This window comes from Echinops telfairi, unplaced genomic scaffold (genome assembly GCF_000313985.2).
Source record: "Echinops telfairi isolate 266 unplaced genomic scaffold, ASM31398v2 ScPeMD7_9;HRSCAF=40, whole genome shotgun sequence".
NCBI lineage: Eukaryota > Metazoa > Chordata > Mammalia > Afrosoricida > Tenrecidae > Echinops > Echinops telfairi.
Window position 1 is genome coordinate 79,070,009 of NW_022103906.1, and position 11,910 is coordinate 79,081,918.

The 11,910-nt window shown below is 52.2% G+C and overlaps 1 protein-coding gene and 1 pseudogene across 1 annotated transcript in view; one reads left to right on the forward strand and one right to left on the reverse strand.

The window, feature by feature from the left end:
- Positions 1-11,910, forward strand: part of DNMT3A (DNA methyltransferase 3 alpha) — a 110,308-nt gene that overhangs the window by 11,884 nt on the left and 86,514 nt on the right. The window lies entirely within an intron of this gene.
- Positions 6,692-7,012, reverse strand: LOC115868309 (annotated as a pseudogene).

An 11,910-nucleotide genomic window follows, 5' to 3' on the forward strand; every position in this document is an offset into this window, starting at 1 on the left:
GGCTGGCTCTGGTCAGGCATGGGGGCGAGTAGGGACTGCGCGTTTCTCTGGTTGTGGGCAGGCCCATAGGCCAGCATGCCATGCGAGTGGCCTTCTGGAAGCCGGGCCTACCTGAAGGGAGGGTGTGGCAGTGTCCTCCGAGGAAACGTACAGCCGAATTCATGAGGCATCGCCTTCATGATTGGCGCAGTCATGCTGCACGGTGTGTGGGGGTGAATGGCCGTTGTTCACCGAGCCGTTTCGATCACTGGTATTAATTTTGCAGAGGCAGACCATGGTGGTGCAGTCTGCTCTCCTTGCGCCATTACTTTCCAAGCACGGGCAGGTCGAAGCTTTGGACGGAACTCCGTGGCAAATGTTTGTTCAGAAGGTGGTGTTTTGTACTCTCTCACACAACGATGTCATGAATGGTGAGGAGGCTCCCAAGCTGGTTTGCAAAGGCCTCTGGGGCCCATATCGTAGGGGCCAAGTGTGTGGTGAGGCCCCTGGCTCACCCTGGCCTGGGTTCCTCTGAGTCCGAAGGTTAGCAGTGCGGTGTGTGGTGTGTGCTGCGTGTGTGCCTGTGTTGGGGGTGGGGGGGTTGGGAGGGGGGGGCAGGAGGGTGTTGTTTCACTGGAACAGACTCCTACAGCCACCCTGGCAGGTGCGGAGTCCCTGGTAAAATGGTTCTCCATGGCTTGGGGCAGGGTGGTCGGGGAGAGTGGGGCGCATCCAGCAGCAGCGACTCCTGGTGAGCACATTCCTGGGGATACCTGGGTGTGGGCCTGGGGCAGAGTCTAGATTGCCTTTTTGGGCCAAAGCAATCGCATAGCAACAACTAAAAACCAAGGCATAGCCACTTTTGGAGGGCCTACCAGGTGCCAAGGACGCGGCTTGGACCAGGAACAGCTTCAGAGAGGCCGATGAGGCAAGCCCCCCCCTTTCCCCGCTCACCCCATTTTACAGATGAGTCAACTGAAGCCAGGGTGTCTGAGTGGCAGGGCCAGGATTTGATGCTGGAGCTGGCCAAACCACCCTTGGGAGCTTAGAAGGTGGCTACACTTCACTGAGATGGGGCCGGCCCAGGCCTGTGTCTTGGGGCTGCTGGGAACAGGGAACAGTGATTCCCAGATGTGCTGTTCCACACCTGGGACTCCTCTTCATCTCTGAAGGCACTCCCCGACCCCCCGACCCCGGCTCTGCACGAATGGATGTGTTGTTTGCGGCCAAGGGTGAGGAGGAAGCAGACTAAGGCCAAGTTGTGATTGCAGCAGGCTCCTTCCTGCTTTACTGAAGGGAGGGGGCAGTGTAGAGCTGGGAGCTTATATTTCCACAGGAGGAGGCCTGTTCCCAGGCCGGGGGAGACCCAAGGTGCTCGCCTTCTTGTGACCCAGGAGGGTTCACTGGTGGTTGATTGATGTCAGTCACTTGGGTGGCTTGGACCTGGCAGTGGGGCGGGGGATGGGGCACAGTGGGGGTAGAGGACAAGTGCATGGGCATGTGGGGAGAGGGAGCTCGCAGGAAGCCAAGAACTGGGCCCCAAGGGGGCCTGCAAGGTGGGTCACTGGCACCCTGACTTGGGCCCCTCACCACCCCCATGACGTGGGGATCTCAGGGCAGTGTGGGTGAGTGCACAGGGTGGACTTGTGGCCTGAACAGGGTGGAGTGGATGCCTAGGAGTTTCCTGAGGAGGGCCATCCACTGTCACAGCCCCCTGGGGACTCTGCCAGGCGACCCCTGGAATGGGGATTGTGGGGGGTCACTCTAGGCACCGCAGCACTGTGCTGGGGATGTTGCAGCTGCCTGGGAGTGATTCCACACAGTCCTCTCTGCCTCCAGGGTCACCCGCCACAGGAGATAGGGGCGGTTGGCCCCGTGGGCTTCGGTGGGGGCGGGGGGACCCGCAGGGGTGCCAGATGAGAGCAGATGCGTTCACACGTGTATTTGTGCAGCGCTAAATTTCCACACTGCAGACATGGATTCCAAGCCCCCTGGGTGGGCTTCGGAGAGGAAAGTGGGAGGGGATCCAGAGGTGGGAGTGGACGGAGGCACCAAGGCTGCGTGGGCACTCTGGGAGAGGCCGCCATCACAGAGGAGGGAGTTTTGTGAGCATGGACTTAGAGACACACAGGGGAGGCTGAGGACTTTGGGGCTGTGAGAGTGACTGGATTCAGGGTCAGCTGGGACAACTGGACACTGGGTCAGAACCAAACTGTAGAGAGCCCACAGCGGCAGATCAGGGCACGGGGGTTGGAGGGGTTGGTCCGCGGAAACCATCGGTATCGTAGGTTTTCTGAATCATCGTTTTAGACACTGACTCCCATGCCATCCAGGTCGCCCACGACTGTGCAATTCAGTGGGCTGTCGTGTGTTCACGGAGGTGAGCATCCCTCACCACGGTCGGTCGTAGGGTAAGGTGATCAGATTTTAACATTGGTAAAGTGGGACACCATTGATAAAACTCATATCCTGGTGAAATAGCCACATGGCAGCCAAAAACCATATACCCTAGCTCGTTGTGCATTCTTTCCAAAAATTGGGGCTTTTTAAAAAAACCAAAAATCAGGACTGTCCCGCCAAAAGCTGGACGTCTGGTCACCTTATCGTAGGGACACTGTCCTCGGGCTTCCTAGGTTCAGTGTGGGCTTCTTTTTATCATTGATTTGTTGCTGTGGGTACAAAGGCTTCATAGGGTTTTGACTGAGGAGGAGGAAAGGGGTTGGGGGGCGGAGAGACCTGTGACAACGTGACCACCTGGAGGAGAGGGTTGGAGTGGAGAGGCCTGAGGCTCGGGTGCCTGCAGGAACATGGGGTGCAGGGGGAAAGTGGAGCCTGAGTTCTCCAGGGTTGGGAGCTCCAGCAGCAGGGTCGACAGCAGGTGCCATTTCCACACAGGTGAGGAACCCGGCCCTCGAAGAGCCTTGGTGGATGCAAGTCATCTAGGCGGGATGACCATAGCTAAGGAAAGATGGCGCTCCTCGTGGCAGGAGGTCTAGGTTAAGTCCAAATATGTCAGAGGAATAGAATTTAGAGACAAGCTCCAGGCAGAGTGACCCCATGGCAGCTGGAGGGAGGGGGGGCTGAGAGTGGGAGAGAATCTGGAACCCATTGCTAAGGGAGTGGCCATGGGGTGGGGGTGGGGAGGGTGGCCAGCGTGCTGGAGAATCTCCTTAGGTGTGAGCTTCCAAGAAGAAGGGGTCTCCTGTTCACCCCAGTGCTGCTTTGCTTCAGCCGACAATGGCACTCAATGCACAACGGCTGAATATGGGCGTGACCCAGGGAACACTTCCCTGGAAGGGAGCTAGAACAGGGCTCGGGGACCCTGAGGATGGAAAAAAGACCCCAGGAGACCGTGGGTGACTGTGTCAGTCCGAGTCCATTCAGGAGACAAAGTGCCTGGTAATTTGAATAAGGCAAGTTTAATACAAGGAATTATTAACCATAATTGGGGGAGGTGGATGTTGAGTAATGAGGGATTAAGTTATTAAGAAGTAACGAGAATTCCAAAGGGCACAGGAAGAGCAAATATAAGAAACAGCCACTACCCATAGGCTTGAGCTAGAGGGTCCAAGGAAGGGACCCCTAGAGCTAACATCTGGACTCTGTCAGAGAAGGCTCGGCCACTGTGCTCAGGATGGCAGGAAAGTTGGTAGGGTGTAGAACTCATGGGAAATTCTCTAGAACGGATGGGACATCTGTCCCTTTGGTTGCCAGGGAAAGTCATCCATGGGGAGGTGTCCCCATTAAAGGTACATTGTGAGTAAGCCACCCCAGAGGGCTGCTGGATCAAGCTGCTGGCTGCCGCCGCCTGCCATTCCCTGATAGAGCCAGCTGCTGGAGAAGCTGTGTGCTGCAGGCACCCGACATTGGGGAAGCACCCTCACTGCAGGTGCTGGGTGCTGGGAAAGCCTCCGGAATACAGGCACGAGCAGTTCAGAAGCTGGGCCCTAGGAAGCTGTAGGAGTTGGGGGCTGGAGGCTGCGCAGGCCACACGGCTGGAGAGGCGCCTGGGCTGCAGGAGCTTGGCGTTTTCGGAAGCTAACTTCAAGGTGGGAGCAGGGTTTCGGGGAAGCTGCTCATGCAGCAAGAGCCTGGAGGCTGGAGGTTGCCCACATGCAGAAACCCTCCGAGAGAGCACACCCCAACCAGGAAGGCAAACTCCTTCTTCCTGTAAGTTCGCTCCAGTGCCCTCTACTTGGCAAAGCTTAAAGTCAAGCCAGATAGCAAAGGGAAGCTAAGTTCCATTAGGAGCAGCTGCATCAGGTCAGTCCTAGTGAGGTGGAGGTTAATAGACCCCCTAGGTCCAACTTTTCCAAAATGCTACACCACTCCACCATTCGTGAGATCCGCCACCCACTCATCCCCAGCCTCAGTATTCGTCCTCACACCTCCAGGTTCTTCAGTTCACTGCGGCGTCTCCCAGAACTCACAGACCATCTAGGAAGTCAATGGCTCACGTGGTTGTGGTGGCTGGCAAGTCTGAAATCCGTAGTTTCGATGTCTGTCTGGGGGATTTCCATTCACACCAGATCAGGCTGTTGACTTGTGAAGCTGCAGAAACTGGTGAGTCTGGTCTGGCAATAGGCTGCTGGCTCAAGTCCGAAGAACTGAAGGTGAGCTGAAGGCGAGCCTGACGTGGTGTCCAGAGCAAGAGAGCTGACTGTCAAAGTTGTTCAGTGCAACTACAGAGATGGAATATATCTGACAGTGAAAGAAAATGTCTCCCTTCCTCAGCCAAGCAAAGGAGCACACTGGGACTCACATCACCGAAATAGCTCTGCTTGTCTTGAGTTAGTGGTCTTTCAGAGTGGTAACTGGCATCTGATTGGGTCTAGCTGAAAGGGCCCATCACCATTCTCACAGAGCAGACAATGAAGGGTGAATAAATTTATAGCTAGCACAGTCTACCCCCTTGGGCACACCACTTCCATCTGTATCCTTCTACATACATTTGAACTCTTGAGCAAGAAGATAAGTCTATATTTTGATTTAACATGACACAGTTGCCCTCACCTTTCCTCCCAAATGCTGAGTCCCAGTAATCATTCTATCAATTGCTAGCTACAGTAATAACTTCTCAAAGTCAATCATGTTTTCAGTGAATATCCTGCTGCCCAAAGAATAAATGATAAAGTTAACTTCCAACAATTTATATATGAATATAAAATATTGGGGAGGAAAAAAAGTGTTTTACCATACACACACGTCAAGTAATTAGGACATATGTAAAGCTACTGCAGTTCTCATTTCTACACTTGATCACAAAGCCATACCTGAAAATCATGGCTTCCTCCTTTCTATTCTACATTTCTTCCCTGCTTAGCCAGAACCTCAGCTGGTCAGGGTTCTTTAATTGGTGGAGTGACCCAAACCTAAGGATCTGAATTCTGTTTCCTTGTGTCTTCCTTCTTTATTCCCTCCCTTTTCCCCTCCTTCTCTCTCTCGTATTCTTATTGCTATAGCTTTCTAGTACCTTTACTCTTCGCCATGGACATTCTAAGAGGCACTGAAGAGAAGCCCTGGGGTTTCAGAAACCATCCCCCTTGTCCCCTAGCAGTACCCCAGTTTCTCTTTGGTGACCAGGTTCCATCTCTCCAGCCTGTGGAGTAATGCCACTTTGGTCTGTTGAGTCCGTGGGATCCAAAATCGCAAGGTGGATTCCTGTTCTCCAGCAGGCCTATCTTTGTGTCCCCTGGTGGAAGCATTTTCCCCTTTGGATCAAGGTCTTCAAAGTTGGTTGTTTTCAGAGGTACTGGGTAGGGACCAGGGGCGAGAGACAGTGGTTAAGCGAAGAGGGTCTGGAGCTGGCAGATGTGGGCCATTCCTTAGAGTAGTCTAGAACACTTAGAGAAACGCACAGATGCGGGCCTATGAGCCAGTGGGGAGGCAGCAGACCCCATGAGGGACCACGTGGCCCACTCTCCCCAGGACTCAGCCGGGTGGCCTAGTGCCGTAATGTGGGAAGTCCCTCTGACTGCCCACTTGGAAACTTGGGCTCCTCTGTGCCTAGAGAACAACTTCAGCTCCTTCCAACCATCCAGAGACAAGTCCTAGGTTGCAATCAGGATCTGTTTCTAGACATCTCTAACAGCCTACAGGGGAGTTGGAATAGATGCATGCTGTTCTTATTTAGCCGTACTTTAGTCCAAGAAACTAACCTGCTCCCGGGAGGTCGCTAGGAGTTGGAATTGACTCGATGGCAATGAATTTGAGGTTGATTTGATTATATTTCCAAGAGATCTGGAGCCTCAGAAATCCTACATGGGGTCACCCTGAGTCAGAAGCAACTTGCTGGCTGTGGGTGGGTTAGTGTTGGAAAAGGAGACCTGCTGGCACTGTATTATAAATGTAGGGCTACTAATCACAAGGTTAGTGACCTCCCACTAGCTCCCTGCTCTCATGTGGCAAATGGGCAGAGCAAGCCCCACTCACTTCAGAGGGTCTGTGTGTGGTGTGCGGGTACCGAGAGATACCGGGACTGGGCTCTCTGACACAGGACCTGATGCCTCAGAGGGCACTGACCTCGTGTTCCTGCTGCTGGAGGGATGGGCAGTCACAGGACACGGGGGCCTTCAGGAAAGGACAGGCTGCTGAGACCTGGGTCAGGCAGAGACTAGTCACTGTTTAGAGCCAGGGAGCGTTTACTCTGTGCCACTTGGTCCTTGTCACCATGTCTTTCTTTCTTTTTTTGGCATTTTTAATACGAGAACATTTATTGCACAACTAAATGTTGAAATCCGTAAGATGAACTTGGCGCTGCAGCAGCTGCCCTCTTGGGTTTAGTTGTTGTTCCTTCGTGGAATCCACGCCTGAATCTGCGGGAGACAATTTTTAGGTGTCTCATTCGACCAGTACCGGTGGTAGTTCGCCTTTTAGCCGTAGCACTCCAGTTCTACCTTCTCTTGCGCTTGGCTGGGCAGCCACATTTGCCACAGGTCGGCTTCTGGAGGTGGCAGGCCTTGGAGTCACAGCAGCGGCACAAGGTGTGCGTCTGACTGCAACACTTTCCCAAGGATGACGTACCCCTCATCATCTCGCTTCTGCGCCCGAGACCAAAAAGGCCTTGTCACCATTTCTAATGCGATTCCTTTCCGTCCCGACAACAGCCTTTACGGTGAGCAGTGGTATTCCCCCCGATTTACAGGTGAGGAGACCGTGGCACGGTTCAGCCTCCGATCACACTGCGGCTGAGTAGTGAGGCCAGAGTCGGAATGCAAACCGCACATCTGACTCTGTGCCCTGCCTCCTCTGAGGGGGTTATTCCTGACACAGAGATTGGGGTCAGTCGGGCTTATACTAGCACAAGTCACAGACTGCCCGCCCACCCAAAGCAGCAAAAGGCTCAACTGGGGGGTGGGGGGCGGGCCAGGGATGTCCCTGCCTCCGGGGTCAGGTAGCTCTAGGGCCCCCCTCCAAATGGCTCCAAAGCTCGGTCCTCTACTTTTACCTCCAGGTTCTTTATTCTCCAGCAAAGTCTCCTCGAACTCGTCCCCACGGGGGAGACAGTAGCCAGCAGCTCCTGACTCACATCCTACCGGCTTAACCTCTTTCCAAAGTCTGGGCATAAAGTTCTGGGAAGGCCTCCGATCAGCCCAGTCTAGTCACCTGCTCACGCTGTGGCTGGGGTGGGCAGCCGGGTCGGCTCACCCACTGCCCCGATCCCACGGAGCATGTCTTCCAGTGGACGCGGGGAGCCGGGAGCCAGAGAGACCAAACAAAGTAACTGAAGTCTACCCTAAGACAGGTAGCCTGCAGAGAGAGGGAGGGAGGGCTACTCACAGAGATGGCCAGGCACTATCTGGGTGATTTGGATAGAGTTGCTGCGGAGAGAAAGACGCTCTTACTGGAGACAACAGCAGGGTTGTTCCCAGCGGAGCATGGGGTTTCGGCTTATGGGCAATTATGGTTTTGTATTTGGAAGACGGTAATTGTCAGTGGGCCCTTGTTGAGCTGGGTCCGGGAGATGGCAGCCTGGTGTGGGGCGGGCTGGCACAGGGATGGGGAGCAGATGGGGGCTGGTCTGCTGGGGCAGTGCTGCCGATGAGGTGTGAGTGGGTGGGTGCAGGGGGTGGTGACGGTGTTGGGGACAATGCAGTGGCACTGCTGGTGGGAGCTGACGTGGCAGAAGCAGCTAGAGGCTCCTGAAGCTGGTTGGGTTGGGACTCTGTAGTCATATGTGGGGGAGCCGGAGGGAGTTAGGGGTGTGGGCAGCCCCGTCATGCACACGGCAGTTTGGAGGAGTGTAAAGGCTGCATTCCAAGTGGCTCATGGGCGCGGGTTGGTGGAAATGATGTGTTTGGAGAAGTCAACATTCTGGGTGGGGCGGGGGAGGGCACCACCACTTTTGTAGCCGGTGATGGAACTCGGGGTGGGCGTGAGGCGCAGATCGTGGTGACTCTGTGGGACGTGATGTTTCATGCAAGGACAGAGGGGGGAAGGACTTAGAACTGCGTGGAAGGGCAGCTCCTGATGGGTGGGTGGATTTGAAAAATCATGTCCATACACCTTCTCCAAGTGCTCTGTGCATAGGGTGGAAGCCATCAAACTGCCTGAAAGGCCTGTAACAAAATGCAAATGCAGTGGCTGCTCATCTACTGCCAGCCTCTTCGTCCTCCCCGAGGCAGCCGCTTTCCGTTCTTTCAGCGGATTCTCCCAGCCACTAGACCCCACCATGTCTGTGCTCCATGTGCATATGTGTGATGTGCCAGAGTTAGGAAATCCCCATTGATTGTCTCTTTAGAAGGTGAGAACTGGCTCTCTTACCTGGCCAACCAGGTGGAAGAATGCCTCCCTTTTGCCAAGACGCCCAGGTCCTCTTCTGCAGGGCCTGTGACGGTGTCACAGGACTTTCCAGGTGTGATTAAGTTGAAGATCCCGAGACGAGAGGGTGATCTTGGATTGTCAGGGTGGGCCAAGGTAAGCATGGGGGTCCTTCTAAATCAGCAGTTCTCAACCTGTGGGTCGTGATTCCTTTGGGGGTCAAACGACCCTTTCACGGGGTCGCCCGATTCATAACACTAGCAAAATGACAGTGATGAAGTAGCAACAAAAATAATTTTATGGTTGGGGGGCATTCACCACAATATGAGGAACTGTGTTAAAGGGCCGTAGCATTGGGAAGGTTGAGAACCACTGTTCTAAATGAAAGGGGGGCAGACAGGGGAGGTAGAGAAGGGGATATAGCACTGGGGGGAGGGGGGATGCAGTGAAAAAGGCACTTCCCAGGCAGCCTTCGGAATCTGGAAAAGGCATGAAAATGGGATTCTCCTCTAGAACCTTCCCGAAGCACACAGCCCTACCAACCCCATGTCTCAGCTTGCGAGGACCAGCACTGACTGGGAACTGCACAGGGTAAATTTGAGTTGTTTTAAGCCACTGAGTAATTTGTTAACCTCAGCAATAGAAAAATGACTAAGCATATACCACACACATACAAACGTGTGTGTGTGTGTGTGTGTGTGTGTAGGAGGGGCCTTCAAAATTTCATCATGGAAAAATTCCATTATCTTTTAACTCCATTTCCCATGCACTGTTTGAAATACATGTATCTATGCTTCATTGAAAAGCTGGACTGTGGGGAAAAGAATGCGGTATCAGGATTGGAGGAAGACTCACCGGCAACCTGTGATATGTAGATGACGCCACCTTGCTTGCTGAAAGCAAAGAGGACCTGAAGCACTTACGGATGACGCTCACAGGCTACACCCTTCAACATGGATTTCACCTAAACACGAAGAAAGCCAAAATCCTCGCAACTGGACCAAGAGGCAGCACCACAGTCAGCGTAGAAAAGATGGCTGCTGTCAGGGGTTTTTCCTGGAATCAACAATCAATACCCATTGAAGTAGCAGTCAGGAAATCAACCCATGGATCACATTGGGCATATCAGCTACCCAAGACCTCTTGCACGTTGTCACTTGGAAGGCTAAGGTGTGTCTGACTCTGGAAGTGGAATTTTCAGTCGCCTCACATGCAAGTGAAAGCTGGACCCTGAATAAGGACGACCCAAGGATTGATGCCTTTGACTTCGGGTGTTCAGGGCTGCCGAAGAACAAACACATCTGTCTCAGAAGAACAGCCAGGATGCTCTTTCGACGTGGGGATGGAGAGATTTCATTTTGTCTTTGGAGCTGTTGTCAGGACAGACCAGGGCCAGGAGAAGGGTACCAGGCTTGGTAGGAGGGTCTCAACAAAGAGGAAGACCCTTGGTGAGATAGAGTAGCACACTAGCTGCAACAGTAGGAGTGATTGTAAGGATAGGGCAGGAGCAGATGGTGCTTGGTCCTGCTGGGCATAGGGCCACGGGGCATCAGTGGAATCCACTTGACGGTGCATAACAACAACGTGCATTTAGGAAGTCAGCGTGCAGTGGTACGATGATTATGTCTTGCTTTCAGAGCTGAGCCACGTAGTCTACTAAAATTAGACTTTCCTTTCTTTTGGTTTGACCTAAAGTTAATCACTACTTGTTTGTTTGTTATCAGCTGCATTGTGTTTTTCGTACGTGTTGCTAATTGCTACCTCTCTCTCTCTTTTTTTTTTTATAAATCATTTTGGGGGGCTTGTACAACTCATCACAATCGATACTACCCACACTTTCTAATAGCCTTCGGGATAGCTTTACGTAAGAGCAGCCATACCAGGTACTGAAGATTTCCATTCCATCTTTGGAATCACCCATTCTTTTCCTCTCTGGGCCGGTGGCTCTGTGCGCACGGGGCCTGTTGCAGGTGAAGGTCCAGGATTCCTTTGGTGATCATCTGTGGGATTTCTTTCACAGGAGTCCCTGGTTTCTGGATCTCGTGTCTTCTGATTGCTGTCTTTACTTCCCTATTTAGAACACATTTTCCAGGACAGCTGTCCTCAACACCACGATCCACTCAGTTCGGGAGTTCAGATAGCAAGAGTGCCCGCACTGAGGGGTATACCTGCAGTGACCTCAGGTTTGAAGGGTGGTTCAGCAGCAGAGGACGTGGCAATGACAGCGCTCAACATGCTCGAGTCTGTGGTTTGCATCTGAGCTGGCTCCCTCTGTGGTTGGTGTCAGAGCCCCGGTGACACCATTGAGTAAGTGTTGGGCTGGTGACCGCAAGGTCTGCGGTTCAAACCCACCAGCCGTTGCTCTGGAAAAAAAGATGAGGCTGTCTGTTCTCATAAAAATTTGCAGCCTCATCTTCAAGTCAGTCTGTCTACCTGGACATTGTGCCATGTTGACACCAGTCTACGTGGGATGATTCATGTTTGAATTCACATTTGAATTCGTATTTGAAATGATAATTCAGATATGAATTATAATTCATATCTGAAAGATGAGATGGAGACCTTATGGGGTCATGAGTTGCTTTTTTTTTTCAGCTTATGCAAACACAATTCTATTTTTTTTCATACAGCAAGTGTGTATTTACTTCATCTTTTTAAAATATCATTTTATTGGGGCTCATACAGCTCTTATCACAATCCATACATACATCCCTGGTGTCAAACACATTTGTACCTTTGTTGCCCTCATCATTTTCAAAACATTTTCTTTCTACTTGAACCTTTGGTATCAGTTCCTCATTTTCCCCTCTCCCTCTCCCACCCTCATGAACCCTTGATAATTTATAAATTGTTATTATTTTTTCATGTCTTACACTGACCGATGTCTCCCTTCACCCACTTTTCTTTTATCCATCCCCCTCCTGTATTTGTTAATGAGAGAAGGTGCAAATGGTTGCCCCGCTGCAAGAGAGTCACCAAGATCACTAAATGGCACATGCAGAAACCATGTTACTGTGGTATGCTCTCCACAAAATAAATTTAGAAAAAAATCTTCCCTTTTTGAACATTTCATTTTTTAAATCTTTCCTTTTAAAAAAAAAAAAATTACAACCTCGGAAACCCTGTATCGGATTGCTGTGTACCACCAGAATCACCTTGTGACAGTGGGAT